This window comes from Haemaphysalis longicornis, unplaced genomic scaffold, assembly GCF_048455015.1.
Source record: "Haemaphysalis longicornis isolate Haplotype H1 unplaced genomic scaffold, Haemaphysalis longicornis Haplotype H1 scaffold_8, whole genome shotgun sequence".
Taxonomy (NCBI): domain Eukaryota; kingdom Metazoa; phylum Arthropoda; class Arachnida; order Ixodida; family Ixodidae; genus Haemaphysalis; species Haemaphysalis longicornis.
The window spans coordinates 154,870,485-154,886,220 of record NW_027526445.1 but is presented as its reverse complement, the minus strand read 5'-3'; the positions used below and the strand labels follow the sequence as shown (position 1 = coordinate 154,886,220).

The 15,736-nt window shown below is 49.9% G+C and overlaps 1 protein-coding gene across 1 annotated transcript in view; it reads right to left on the bottom strand.

Annotated features, from left to right (window-relative positions):
- The window catches only part of LOC144149048 (calcium-activated chloride channel regulator 2-like), a 62,931-nt gene extending 62,240 nt beyond the window's left edge, over nt 1–691 (bottom strand). Inside the window, exon 1 of the mRNA XM_077680596.1 lies at nt 541–691. The gene's annotated coding sequence lies outside the window, so the exon portion shown is untranslated. The remainder of the gene's footprint in view (nt 1–540) is intronic.
- Between the last annotated feature and the right edge of the window lie 15,045 nt (nt 692–15,736).

Sequence of the window (15,736 nt, the reverse complement as noted above, 5' to 3'; positions counted from 1 at the left end):
AATTTCTCTTCTGGAATCTGTACAAAACCGCTCAGCTCGATTTATACTTTCCGACTACTCCCGTACCTCCAGTGTTTCACTAATGAAAAATAACCTGGTTCTACCAAGCTTGCACCATCGCAGAAAAATTTCACGCCTCTCTCTCTGTTTCACAAAATCTATTTCCATAACCCATCTATAAGACGCGACCTTTTCTCACGGCCCACGTACATATCATCCCGCATCGACCATCCGTTCAAGGCAACAACGTTCCATCTGGCCGCACCAACGCATTCTCAGATTCATTTCTCCCCAAAATGTCTGAGGAATGGAACCACCTTCCCCACCACATTGTGTCCATTGAAGATCCGGCATCATTCAAGAATGCACTTTCTGTACATGTAATGCAGTAACCTGGTTTCCGGAAATATGCTTGTGTTTACATACTGCCTGTACTTCTACACTGTTACCTGTTTTCATGCACTGTACCCACCCCCTCTGTAACGCCGTAAAGGCCCTGAGGGTACTCTAATAATAATAATAATAAAACCGTGCTCTCACCAAATCCGACGCCAAGACCAACGCCAACGTATACGCTCCCTTCCGTCGCCACCGCTGCCACCAGCTGCCTGGACGACCACCGGCTTGCCCAAGAAGGGAGGCGACGCACGTAGTTCCAGCAACACAATGCCCGTCGTTCCTTCAGCGACGCCTATTTTGTGCGCTACCTAGCCAATCAGAGGGTGGCAAAATAAAAAAAAACGAACTAAGCGATTACAACAGCCCGAAGACAGGACACGAGAAAGGAGGAGACAAACATGTGCACTGACTATCAACCACATCTTTTTTATTGCATTAGGGCGCAACCTTTGTACGAAAGAGTCAAATCTACGCAACAATAAATAACAAATAGAAGAAGGCGACGGTGCTGTACGAATTCTTAAAGCACACAATGATGGTAGGAAACCCGTATCAATTCGAAAGATATGCGATCCCTTTTCCGTTCACGCGAGACACTGGGCATACGAATACACTCGTCGCAGCATTGTGCGATACAGAAAGCCTCGTGGGTCACGCGTGCCCTTTCTTCTTTTTTTTTTTCCAATGCACAGCAAGCTGACTGCCAGCATGACCCTTTGAGAAAGTTCTCGTAGTCACGCAGGCGATCGTCAATGCAACGTCCTGACAAGACTGCGGGATTTTGTAAACAATTCTGTGCCTGCATTCCACAACCGAGCATATTTCTTTTCGCAAGACTTTTCTGCGTTATGCACTGCGTTCCAAAAAAGTGCGGGCCAATTCACCCTGTGGAGGGCGTTTCGAAAGCGACGCTTTATACACCACCTACCACGGGTGCCTACGGCCCGGTTGCGTTATTCACACGTTACACTGTACCTGCAACACGTTATTTATTATTTCACTTCAGCACAATGTTCAGAACGGACTGATGACCGGTGTGATACGCACGCAGACTTTGCGTTTTCAGCGCAGTTATATTATTCGTGAAAGTTAACTCAAAGCACATTCCAGGTATGGTAGTCGGTTGTTTGGTATCGGTATTGCACACGAGTCCAAACTTTTCGAGGTCTACCTGGACAAACCACTGGTGCACACGGCCGCCACACGTTCCGTGGACGGAGCGCACAGAGGCGCGAGAGGTCGCGTGACGCTATCACGTGGCATTCAGCGAGAACGCAGGGGGTAAACCCACAGCTGTGCTCGGTGAATACACCGTCTGTCTCCCCTGTATCTGCGTGTGCTCGTAGCTCAATTGGTAATACAACGAGCTCTCGCTCTGTTTCTCTATTCGGTATATGCACGAACAGGAAGCTATCGGTTTTCAGAAGGTACCTTATGCAGGAAACACTAGAGTAGGTGGTGATAGAAAATTCCTCATACGTCTCCTTCGTGAGGAACTCGCTTGGATCGCCGCAACTTCTTTTAACATCTTCCAAGTACATAGGCATGGTAACCTCCAGCCACTCAAGCCTGTCATAGTCAGCATCGCCGTAGTGCCGGACATCGGGGAACTTTTGGCGCAGGTGCCGGGTTGTATTGCTCATGTCCAGAAGTATGAACCCCTAATAGAAGTTCCTCATGAATGTGATGCTGTGGCCTGCAGTTGCGAACAATGGGCTGCATGTGTGCCTGGCTTGTTCTTTTAGGTGTTACAAGGCAGCGGTCACAGCCGGAGGCAGAACTTGAATGGTCCTTCTCACGTTCATCTTTTCGATATTATTCGTATGAACGGGCTTTCGGTGTAGATAACGGACCGGTTTTACCGTCAGGTTCTCCTGCAGGTCATACACATACTTTAGGTAAGATACCTAAATTTTCCCCTTAGGTCCTACGTCATGAGCGTGCGTTCTTCATTCTTCAGCACATCGCAGGAGTCGAAACTTAGGAGTACAGGTTTGTTACAGTCGCACGGGGGTTCTACTTCAAACGCCAGAGTGCCCTGGTCCAGCATCTTCATTTTGACTCGGTGGTGGTCGGTGACAAGTTGCACTATGCGGCAACCACAGGTTTTTTTCCTTTTTTCATCACAAAGAGTACTAGCTCGGGAAGCTGACTACCCGTTGGACGTTTAGTGAAGAAGTAGCCTACTGGGATTGCGTACGACGAAGACAATCCACTTAAAACGAAGCAGAGGAGGGAGTGGGCTAAAACAACATCGTTGCTGCTAATCCAACATCCGCTTGCCTAACAAAGCATGCTTGTTATACTGAAGCTTTTCTTTAAAGGCCAACTGCACTCAAATTTTCGACGGCGTAAAAATAAAGCCATCCAACAGGGCCAATAAAAAGAGTGCGACATGCAAATCGTGAATGCGCGCGACGCAAACAGCTCGTGAAGATTGGTGTTTTGGGAACCTAAACTGAAAAACGCGGCCATTACCGGCGGCCGGGCGTCACATAGGTGATGGAACGGAAGCATGCGCATCAGAATCAGAGGCCGCTCACAGGAGCCTCCAAATGCGCGTGATAACGCCGCGTGTCCCATTGTTATTTCCGCAGAAGAAGTCCCACTAACGTCTGCCCAAGCTAATGAAGTTGGGCGCAATTCCAACACCACGTTGCTATCGATCAGGATGAAGAAGACCGTCCGACAGTTATTTTTGCATCCGAAAAAGTTGCAGTGACATGTTGGACGCGATAGCGTTACTTTGACGCCGAATGAGCGTTTTAGAAGGGAGTTGCTGCGTTTACAATTTCTGCTTTCCAGTTACCGAAGGTTAGCCAAGATGGTTTTAAATTGCCCTGACACACAAATAACAGACGCCATCTACGCTTGTGTGGCTGAACATGTGGGAGTGAAGGTTGCGGCTGCTTGATCTTGGTCAGTTTCAGCGACAAGGCGACACTATCTGTCGTACAAAGCGCTTATTCCCTCATGCCGTGGCTCGTCTAAGCGTTTTGGTTTTGGTTTTTACTCTACGCTACCTCGAGCAGTATTCGCGGGGTGACCAGTTTTGCCCTTGCGCGCTAGAGGTCAAACCACACCCCCTTCCGTAAGCGCCCGGCAGCGTATTCCCAAACCATATCCCGTAAGGGACCAGGCCGACCCCCCCCCCCCCCCTAAATAGCGCCCCAGCATCGTGATGTCACCGACGTCACTTCCACTGAAGCTGTAGCCAAAATGGCGGCGCCCATTTGAAAGCAGTCCTGCTGTGGCGTCTCAGGCTCTCAGGCATTGCGCTTGCTTTGGATCCCAGGATGCGTGCTTTGACAAACTACGCGCACCGCTACGTATTGCTCAAGCCGTCGCTACGCCTTTGCGAAAGTTCGCTGCACGTTTGCTTTTGTCGTGAGAGGAGCGCAGCGCTGGCGCAGTTAGAATCTCGGTGATTTGCACGTAGGAGGCATTTGCACGCAATCTTTTGGCTGATACCTTCAGTGCTAGGTGCATCTACTCCAAATCATTACGTCCCCAAAGCACTGGAATCGCGAAACAGTAGCTTATAATCGATATCGGCGCTCTGCATGTAGGTAGGGGGTAAGTGATTGCTATCACATGTACTCGCTCGCACGCGTACGGAGTGAATTGGCGTAAAGCTTGCCGACTTCTCGCACAATTATTCTTCCAAATCTCCGCCTGCGCGTCGCTTAGGCCTGGGCGGTGCTCTATAAAATAATTTTGCCCTATTTTGAGCATGTTAGATGCGTTTTGCAATAGTGGCCAATAGGCAAGCTCTGAAATTGTTCGACACGTATGCATATTGCGTAAGAATTCTGGCCTGGTGCAGAGGTAGTGCAGAGTGCTTCCCCTTCTCTACACACACGCCCACACAAACATTTTGCAAAGTATATTTCACCTTACGCGCTGCGCTGCAACGGCGCACCCGTACGAAAGCAGTCGCTGTTCGTTTTAATCGAGACAAGCTGCTTTCTCAAGCTGATCCACTTTCAGGCGCGAAAACTCTTTATTCCTTAAAACAAACTGAACGTCTATATGTACCCTTGTTTCATCTTCAAATAGGCAGCGTTGGTATAATGTTGACACATTTTATAGCAGAGTTTTTTTTTGTTTTATAGCAAAGCACTGATATACTCGCACGATGCTGCTAACGAACTGACTGCACACCGGCATAAATCTTTCGTTGAATGCCGGCGTCACACTTACACGGATGCTTATCAGGTAGGGCAAAATCCAGTCTCAACAGTGTTTCCTGATTAGAACCGCTATCAATCATTGCAGCTCGTTATTCCACATTCAAACAACCGCGCCAAAAAGGGGGTAAGATACGAGCGCCACAAGCGGCTGCTTTACACAACAAAACAAGTGCGAAGCTGTGGCAGATTTGCGAAGCTTATGCGTGGGGAAGGGAATATCGTGAAGGCGGTGTTTTTTAGGACCGCACACAAAAAGAAAAGTAGGTTTTGCTAATAAAGCCGTACAAAATTATTATGATTTCTGCAATTAGTTTGCAAATCTTTTTAAAATTTAAATGTGGAAGAAATTGAGATGCAACTTACTGATTATTTTCACATTTTCAAATCTGGGGGGGCAGTGAATGCCGGGAAGCCTCCATGCCAGGAAGCCGTGTTGCACCGGGAATGCGCTCTAGCTGTGTTTCAAACCGTTTCCTCTTTTGTGGTATTACATTTAGCTGAAACCGTCCTTCCGTGTCGACGTCTGTCGTTAGCTGTGCCAGCGACTACAAGGTTTACTGTCAGCAGCGATAACGCTGGTAGTGTGTGTGAAAGAAAACTGGAAAGTTCGTTGCGCTCTCAGCGGTGGCTTCTCGTTCACTGTAGCGATTTTAGTGTGAACAGTGTATTGGTGAAATGACGCCTTCAGAATTTAGTCGAGGTGGCAGAAGTGGCGTCGTCTCAAGAAAGAGGTGTGCAACTTATGGCTCCCAGCTTGGACACACGCGGCTTCGGGAAAATGTTTTGTTGTAATTCTTCTGGGACACACTTCAGGTGAGTGTACGCTTAAAAAACTTTCCCTGCCAGACTATGAACTTCCAGCAGCTTCCAGTGTGAGGCTTGTGTTATTCGAAAGATTTCGTGTTTTATAGTGCCCCCAGCGCTTGTCCGAATGCAAACGACGCTTTGTTCACCGGGAAATTAATCAATTTAAGTTAAAAGTTTGATTTCCCCTCTAAATCGTGTGTTTTTGTGGTCCGCAATGACATCACAGACCGCCCTGCAGCCTAGGGTCCCTTGATTCACGCGTCCGCCGTACAGGGTGGCGACACGTATAGGCGGTATTCAATGAAAAGTTTAGCGGGCGATTTCTCCGCCTGGCAACACTGAAAACCGCCATGTCGGTGGCCACCGTGCCAGCGCATGCTCTTTGCGCCCGCATCTCGAAGAAGAAGAAAAAATAAACACCAGCGCACGTCGTCTGCTGCGTTTGAGACCGATTCTATGCCAAGTCTTTGAACCGGGAGACAGCGTCTAAAAGAGAACAGCTGAAGCGCCTGAAGCTGAGGAGGTGTAACTAGGTCGCATGTTTGGAAGGGCTGGTCTTTCCCGCTATTATTTGTGTAAGCATTTTATGCATGTAAATGCGTACCGTTAAGGAAGAGCACAGTAGAGAGACTCCCATGACTTGATTTGAACTAGGTCCCGTGTGACGATGTCAATTATTTCAGGTGATTTGAGCCTATTGTTACAGTTCTCAAATGAGCCTCACACTAGTTTGTAAATACGATTTACTTTTATTATCTCATAAATTTGTCTCTTTGTCTCCACTGATAAGAACCCTTGTATGTATACAAAATATACCAAGTTCACAAATGAAAACATGTTGTCTGCTGTTTATTTCACTTTTAGGCATGCACGCATGTTGTATCATTTAGCACATCTCTTTGGTTTCTCTCGTGAAACATGAAAAATTCATGACACGCGCGGAAGCGTACCGCACTGATGCTGAGAAGTTCTTTAGGTAAATGAGCGAATTCTCTCGATGTGAAGGTGATCAGTAATCCCTCGTTAACACTATGTTGTAAAATCCGCTGAAAATTTTGATACAAGCGGAGTTTCGATTTAATTGAAACGCTAAAAATTTGTAGTTGCGGTAACAGAAGCTCTACTGCATAGGGGAGCTTTCGTATACAGACAAAATAATTCGCAGGAAAAACCATTTTTGCTATTAAGGAAGAAAGAACCGCGTGGTGCTCGGTCTACTTTTCGTTCGCAACTATTCCCAGAAAAGCGTTCTCGAGCTGCTGAATGCATCGCATGTTGGTCGCCGTCGCTACATTCAACTTCGTAGCAAAGCTTGCGCAGCACGTTGGTTCTTTTTGCCGTTGCAGGAACATCCGAGGGCTCCTCGTCGTCCGCATGATCAGCTCATTTGTGCACAGCTATCTCAACGATGTCGGCGTGGGACACCATATTACAGCGTGTACCCCGCGTAAATTCACCATTCAGCGTAAATTTGAACGTTCCGCGCATACTGGGAGCTAAGGGTTCAAACGGAGACATTATAAGCTGTCTGTAACGGACTTTTCCTTGTGTACTCTACATTTCAAAATATTCGTGGCCTCCCGAAAAAACGTTTAGAGACAAAGGGGGACAAATACATATCGCCTATAGCAGCCATATATAATTGAGCGGTGAGAAAAAGTTTTCGACTTTAGCGATTTTTCGAGCCTTGCCATGGCTGGCGCCTTGCAGGTGTCGTGAAATTACCCCTCCTCCCCCGCCCCCCTACCCAAGACTGGCGACCAACCATGCAATGCGCCACAGCTACTGCACATGTGAATATCCGACTGCCGCCGTCGTGATATCCCTGCCATACTTAGCGTCACTATTTAGTGACGCTAGCCATACTCTTGAAACGCGGCAACAAAAATAAGGCGCGCGGAAATTGCCGTACTCGCTCTCCGGTGCGCGCCCCGTCTCGCAGCCCGAACTCTCGCACACCCCTCGCGGTTCTAAGTTTCATCCCGCCACCGCTTACTGCCTTTGCATATTATTTTCTCTCCCCGTTCCACTTTCACTTCTACTCCTGCGTCCTCATCTATTGCCTACTTTTCCTCCGGCACAACCTGCGTTAATCAAACACTCCTCCCGGTCGACGCGTACGCTGTCGGCGCGCGTTGGCGATCGAGTACGGCAATTTCACGACGTCTCACTTTATTGCCGGGCTCGCGTAATCGCAACGCCCGTAGTCGGGCCGCGGGGCGGTTATCCCTACATTAAAACTTAGTCAAAGCAATCTTCCACGCAAATCGCTCAAGATAAGTGCATAGTTCGTGAAATGCAAAGAAAATAGTTTAGAAAGCACGGCACTGCATTTTAACTGCACCCACCAGAACGCTCGATCAGAGCTCGCACAGCGAGCAGCGAGCAACACACGGGAAGCAGCGACCGCGGCGGCCGCCGCTGCCGCCAGGGGCGCTGCTTACAACAGGAGTTCCTCAGCAGGAATTTTCATCGCAAAAGGGACCCCCCTCCCCGGCCCCTAAAACGACACACCTTGTCCTTCTAGTACACTGTAGCATGGGGGAGAAGAAGGGTGCCTGATCTGGGGGCCGGGCGCACAACGTCGCCTTGGCAACAGACGCTTGGCCACAGATATGGCGGCGCACTCGCACGGTTATGCATACCACGCTATTGAATACTGGCTATACGCTGGCGCCGCCATTTTGGGTTGCTCGCTCGCCGCCGAAGCAAGCCATTGTATCAAAACCGCGCTACAATTATCGCCGCAACGCGGTTAACTGGCGAAGTTTGAATAACCTTATCTGTTTCGCGTTGCTGGGTCGCGTGGGAAGCGAAAAGAACGACTCATTGAGCACGGTCCCTTTGCAAAAAGGCGGACGACACTGAGAATTCAGCGGTGCTAACACTGGTGGTGAACGCGACGACGCCATTAGAAAGGAAGCAGGTCGTAGCAACGCCGTTGCGGTTGCACGTTTTCGCCCACGGCTTCACGAGTCTGTTGCCCCACGACGCGTATGCAATTACGTGGACGGTGGACGGTAGTTACTCCATAGAAACTGTGTGCTCGCAGACTTTTCGCTTCCTTTCTAATGGCGGCGCAGCGGGTGCCCAGTGTTGCCAGGGTGGCTTGCTGCTTTTCCGCCAACGATTTGGCCATTTTGCAAAGCGGCACGGGACCGTTCAAAGGGTGTCTCCACCCTGTACGGCAGCGTTGCCATCGAGGTGCTCACGCGTTTGTTTACGTTAAACCTAGATGGCGTCACCATACCGTGGCATGCCGTTTTGTGTCTTTGGTTTGTTTTTGACCTTCTTTAACCTGACTTGTTCTTGTTCTGGGAGAAAATCGTTGCCTGAAACATAGTGCTCGCTCGACAAATACGGTCACGTAAGACAACGTAGCGTCAATCAATCGGCCAGTATCGTCTGAGACGACACCAAAGCTGCGCAGTTCTCTGCAGCTAAACAAGCATAGTGCCCGCAGTACCAACAGCAGTACGCATCGCTACTTCTATGTTCACATGTGCTTTCGTAACTTACGCTGTTTGTCCCACCTTTCTTATGTGCCCTAAATTTAAGCGCAAATGCTCGTTCAGCAAGCTTGTAAACTCTGCCTAATTTGCGTTTGCTTTTGCCGCCCTCCGCCAATCGCAGAGCTGTCTCATGTGACATCATAGGTTCTGTTGCGGGAAATGAGCTAGTGGGTCGCATGGCCATTCCCTTTTTAGATGCGAAGGCATCTCATTCACCCGCCTCGTCCCTGCATCCGGCGCCGTCGTCGTTGTCGGCGTCCACCCCTGCCCCATTCTCCTCGCCGCGCCAGAAGTGCGTAAACCAGTGCGTGACGCAGTGCCCACCACCCATCTAAGGTGGTTCCCGGCACACACTACCACAGACAGCAACGGGTGCAGCAGCAGCAACCCCAACCGTAACGAGACGGCGGACGCCGCCGCGCGAACTCTCACCAGATGCGCGACGACCACCACCTCCCTCGTCTCAACGGCTGGGGTGGACTGCGAAGACTGTGAAAGGTGTGGTGCAGTGAACGCCGACACAGGCGACCGAGACGACGAAGAAAACGATCCCATACGAGAGTATGCAGAAGTGCTGGGGTGGTACAGGTACGGTCGTCGGACCATGCCCCCACCCCACCTTAAACTCACGCGAGAACAAGCAGTGGTTTATAGGCAGATACAGACGCGATCAGTGCTGACTCCGGCACTCGCGCGCCACGTGTGCCCGGAAGTGTTCCGCAGCGACGTGTGCAGTGTGTGCAACAACTCTAAGGCGACCCTGACCCACATCTTGTGGGACTGTGAACTACACCCCACAGAAGCGGCAGCATTCCCTGGACGGCTGCCAGAAGACATACAAAGAGCAGTGCATTCACACGAACTAGCAAGTCAGCTACTGGCAGTCCAGCGGCTCGAGGTGGCTCTCTCCCGGCAAGCGCGAGAGACTGAGCCTGCGGGTGGTCGAGGACACGTCCCCAACGGCCATCTGCGGGCTGGTCCAGCGTAGGCTGGGGAGGCAACATCACGAAGACGCCATAAACAAAGTCGGGTGGCGGGCGACCCTGCGTGGTCCCCCAACCACCTCCGCAGGACATTTTCAATAAAGTTCATTTCTCTCTCTCTCTCTCTCTCCGCCGCTCACCCTCTCTCCTCTCCGATAGCGAACACTCTCTCGCGAGGGGCATTGGATTGGATTCGATTGGATTGGATTTGGATTTGGATTGGATTAAAGTGGATTGTGTTGGATTGTGTTGCGTCTTAGCCGCGGCAGACGCACTGGCACCGGCGCGTCCCCTCAACGTTATGCGCGCTATAAAACGCGATGCCTGCGTCGCTCCGCGCCATCGTTCCAGCGCCGTTCCTCCGCTGTCCCTTCGCTGCCTTCAATGGAAACGTGCTGTGAAGGCCCTATGCGTCGCATCTACACAGGGGTTCCCGCGAGGGGAGGTGGGAGTTTTTTCCTAATTATGTAGCTTATTTGAGCGAAGTTTACGATAAAAGTGGTGTCGGTATGATTCTAACGAGGCAATCTTTTTAGTGAACCAAACTCGTGTTTTCTCTAGCAGGGTGGCGTTAAATTAAATTAAATAGCGTTTGTCCGGCCGTCCAGCGGCGTGCTGAATATGAGCCGGGAAAGAAGAAAAGTGCGTGTGTAGTAAATCATGTATCACCTTTTGTACCGTGCGTGCTCTGTGGCAGTTGTTTACAAGATTCCTTTATCTTGCGGAAAAGTGTAAGTTGGTCAAACAGGTCGCTGCTTAAAGGAGCCATGAAGAGAAAATACAACTTCGTTTAGTTTGAAAGAACTAGGATTGAGTATTTCACTTAGCTCCATTACAGCCACAAAAGATGGTTTTTAAAGAAAAAAAAGCAAGAAGGTTTTAAAAACTTTCAAATTATGCGCCACAGTGACGTGTTATGAGCAAGAATGACGTCATGCGGGTCAACAATAAAACATTATTTTCAGCGCGTTAACTGCACGTTAGCATTCTAGTGATGCGGTCGAATGGAACTAGATTCCCCATTACAGACGTCCAGTCATGCGTCGTCGCGACAGGTCAGTTAGGCGGCCGCCAACCGCACAAACAAGGTTCCGTGACGTCACAGAAAAGTTGCGGGAAATTTGCTAGGGGGTCGCGACTGCTTCACACGTTTTCTTTCACATCTCCGTTATTTGTTCGAAGAGTGCGATGATATTGGCATCATTGTTATCGGGACTAAGCAGTCTTTCTAATAAACCCAACTTGTATTTTGTCTTCATGGCTCCTTTAAACGTTCGATTATTGGAGCATCGCAACAAGCTTAAAAAAGATGGTTACGCACGTCTGGCCGAACATTGCCACACGTGTAAGCACCGATGCTATCCGCTTTTCCGCGAGACTGATATCCTGTTTAAGCATAAAGACAGGCGTACTAGAGAGTTGATGGAATCATACTACATCAGAAAGTGGGGGAGAGATTGTATCAGTGAAACATCAGTTGTCCTGCACGAAAAAGAATTTGGTTATTTGGAGCGGTCGTCGCGATAAGGTGTTCCTTGTTAAGAAAGGTGCGTTGTCAACAGTGGAGTGTTTTGGTCTTGATAGTATGTCATTGGCTGGTGTGGGCACGCGGCGTGGTGGGGGAGGAGGATTCTGTGTATGTATAAGTAGTTACGTTTTTTCCAATAAATCGAGTTGAACGTTAGCGCTAGTCCTGTCCACTTCTTTCTTTTTGTGTCCCTGTTAGTTCGCGCTGTTCCCCAAGATGCAAGATGTGTTTTCTCGTCATGGCTCCTTTATTAAGCACTTAAGTTTGATTCAGCGTGCACCAGAAAAAGGGGACACGCGGGTCGAAAAATCGCCATTTTTTCGAAATATGTTGTTTTTTTGTTTTCACTTGCCTTATCATCTTTGACTATCCCTCTTTCATGGTAAAAAAATGAAAACGAAATACGAACGAGAACTTAGTGAAAATCGTGTCTGAATGACTCGCGGTGAGCCTAGAAATCTCGCAATCAAGTCGAATTTCGGTCGTCTTGGAGAGTTTTTGCTGCACGGCAGCGCCGCTGGCCGCCATTTCAGTCACTTGAGAGAGGTAGACCATGGAGGAAACAATACTCAGGAGAGACCCCTAGCATCCCAATGCATTGCGAAAAGTATGGAGGAAGTGATGTCATTTTTCTTGAGCCCATGGACAATGTTGCTTACTTGTTTACAACTGTGGCGGCCAAGTTTGGGCGAATAAGACCGACAAATTTTTAAGGCGCTTGGTATGTGGCTGCCTCGCTACGCTTGCAAACTAGCGCAGTCGCTACGACAACGTTTTTAGACTAGGCCAGTTTGAAAACTCCGCGGTCGGAGGCGGCCTTAAAGGAGCCATGAAGAGAAAACACAAGTTTGGTTCATTCGAAAGATTGCCTCGTTAGAACCATAACGACACCACTTATAACGCAAACTTCGCTCAAATAAGCTACATAATTAGGAAAAAAGGAAATGACCATGCGACCCACCAGCTCATTTTCCGCAACAGAACCTGTGATGTCACTTGGGAATGCTCTGCGATTGGCGGAGGCCGGCAAAAGCAAACGCATGTTAGGCAGGGCTTACAGCTTGCATAGCGAGCTAAATGCCCGTGAAACATACTGCACATTCTTTTTATGACAAAGAACGGTGGAGTAAACGGTTGAAGGTCCGAACGAACTCGCAAGCGTGTGCGCCAATGCGTACGAAACTAGCGCCGGCCGAGCTCGACATCTCGCCGTCGCGCAGACGAATTTTCGGGTTCGAGGCTCTTCGGGGCCAACGAACCGTTCAAGCACGCACAGCCGCGACCTTGCTTCGTATCGTAATCCCTTCACAGGAGGTTGGCCGTCATATCGCCAACCAGCAAAGGTAAAAATAGAAACGAGGGGAGTAAGGAACAGCAAGAAGCGACGAGATAGTGCCAGTCGTCGCGTAAGTTTCGAATGGTGTTTGCTTGCTGCTGTCGTTACGAGCTCGTTTCCAGTTTACAACCACTGAAAACTTCAGTTTGTTCAGTTACGGCAGGGACCCTTACGTTAGCTCACTCCTGGGACATGCTGGCGCTCGTCGCCGACTTCGTCAAATCGCTCTGACCTTGGGGAAAACAATGCCGTAAACACCGCGCATTGACACTCGTATCTTTCTGGTCGAAGCAGAGAGCTCGCGCGAACGGCTTTCCATACACGACACCGGCCAACTGGCATAAGTGATACTGCTACTGAAATTGAACTATTATTAACCGTAATCAAAATACGGCACATACGTAAAAGTCTATATTCGTCCGTCGCGACGGGGCTGACGAGGCAGCGGTGCCGACGGCTGGGCGTTCGTCTGTTGTGGCTATCGCGGAATGGTCGCTTTCCCGTCCACTGCGTATCCCACAACTCTTGCCGCTCGTGCACTTAGAAGCATTGAGCGTTTTTGTGGTGTGAGGTTGTTAAATGCAAGCCCGAGCTCCTCGGCGAGAGTTTTGTTATCCGGATCAGGCGATTCCATGACTAGGGCTGCGGGTGCACTAGGTTTTACTAGTATTTTTAAAATGGCCGCCGTCTCGATCGACTCCCGCGTGTGGGTGCTATATGGAGTCGACATACTAAGTATCTGTTTCATGGACCGGCTCTATGACGCCATTGTACACGTCACGGAATGTTCAATTTTAGCGGGAGATTTAAAATTTTGGCATAAATTGCCTTATTTCTCAGTGAATAAAGCATCATTTGCTTCCGGGAAAGCGCTTGGGGTACTATGAAACACCTAATCTTTCGAATAAAACAAACTTTTGTTTTCTCTTCATGGCTCCTTTAACTCATACCCCGCAGCGGCGCTTACGTCGCGTCGAGATCGGCGGAGCGAGCCGCTGCCGCCGCCGGCGACGTGCCGGGAAAATTCCCTTCGCTCAGCGTTGGCGAGAGCCACAGTTCGTTCTTTGCTCACTGTGTTTCTTCGTTGTGAAGTGAAGTGAAATTTATCGCTGCTGAGACGTAGCGCGCAAAGTCCGCAGTGATGTACCACCCCAAACAATGCTCCCGTCGTCTGCGTTCGCCATCCCGCGAGCCTGTCGCTATGGCGACGACAAACGCTACTTTGCCAGGCTTAAGAGCTGAAAAATCGTCCTTCTATCTCAAAAGCGAAGGCCGTTTTTCATTTGAAACTTTGGTTGAGGGTTAGAATGGGCAAATTGAAGGCGAAATCAACAGCTTAGAACATGACATCGCACCAAGGAATTAGCGACGAAGCTGTTTTCGCTTCGAAGCGGGAGGGCAGGGCGACGCCATGTTAGTCAAATCAAACCGGAGATAGCAAAGGATGATGGGATAGAGTTCTGGGCTCCGTGGGCTCAAGTCATGGCGGGACTCGGCTTCACAAATGTGACGTCAGGGCCTCTCCTAACCTTTTCTTTCCTCCATGAGGTAGACAAAGCCTTCTTCTCTCAATCGAACCGCTCGCCAGCTTCGTATCTCCGCGTAAAAAAAAAATAACATTTCTTCCCGCTTGTTTTGGGAGCTTCCACTGGGTATTTAAATCACGTGACGCGAAATCGGGACCGCCATTGGCTCTCGCCGCTTGTGAGCCGCCATCGCCCGTGGCGTTCCGTTCGCTACTTCGCGCTATCTTTTCTATCGTGTGTTGTTAATCATGAACGGTGAGAAGAAGCATGACTTTCATCGCCGCAAGTCCTGGACTTCACGCCCGTACAAGGGAAAGCGGAAGCGGCGCGGCCTTGCGACGATTACGGCCAACGCCGGCACGACCGGCACGGCGAGGCCTAACGGCGACCCGCCTTCAAGCGCTGCGAGCGCGGCTCAACCAGGCGAGGCTGGTTTTATCAGTGACACTATCAGCTTTGTAAGCGCATCGGAGAAGTTTCAGCCTTCCAAGGCGGGGAGACAGTCGGCAACGGGAGTGGTGCTAGCGCAGTTATCTCCGAAGTCGACGGTCTGAGTGACCTTGTGAGCGGCGCCGTGTGCGCGATGTGTGGGAAGTACGAACTCGTCGTAGTTGAGGTCGCAGGAAGGGCCTCGCATTGGTACTGGAACTCAATTGCAAAAACGTGGAGTGCCCTGCAGGAGTGGTTTCTTCTATCTACTCGTCGCAGCGCACTGCCGCCATCGGCCGCGGAGGCCGCAACCCGGAACTCTGCAGGGGAAATCCCCGTGTTAGTTTCGCCATCAATGTGAAAGCGGTACTCGCTGCACGCGCGCTTGGCATCGGACACGATCAGCTGTGCAGGTTTTGTGCTATTCATGGTCTACCAAAACCACTGCACCAAAACACGTTCCACAACATTGCCAAGAAAGTAAAGTTCATGCCGCGGCCACAGAAGTCGTCTCTGACAACCATGCTGAAGCAAGGCAAGTAACTGTGTTGCAAACTGGTCAGACTGACGAGGACACAAAAGCCAGAACTGTGTTGGCACTGCCATTTCTCTCGACACTGGTCTCTGCCTGGATTTTGAGGTGCTGTCAAACTACTGTCAAGATTGCAACCACCCCCAAAAGCTTGATTAGCAAGAGGAGGAAGTGTGGCAAGCCTTTCATGCCCCTGTGCGTGAAAAAAATGTCGACTACTCACCCATGGAGACAGAAGCAGCACTGCGCATCTGGCACAGGACGGTATCGTACAACCTGCAGTTCACTGTAGTGGAGACTGCCACTGCTCTCACGGTGTTGTGGTTTAACAGGGGCCACACTAGCTTTGAGCAAGTTCTCCAAGAACTGGGAATCTTCCCTTCAGAAGAACTGGTTAGACTAAGCAGTGCAAGTGACCAGCGGAGGATCAGGCAGATGTTTGCCAGGCTGACTGCTGCGGCTAGGTCCCATCGCCACAGCCTGGTGAAACG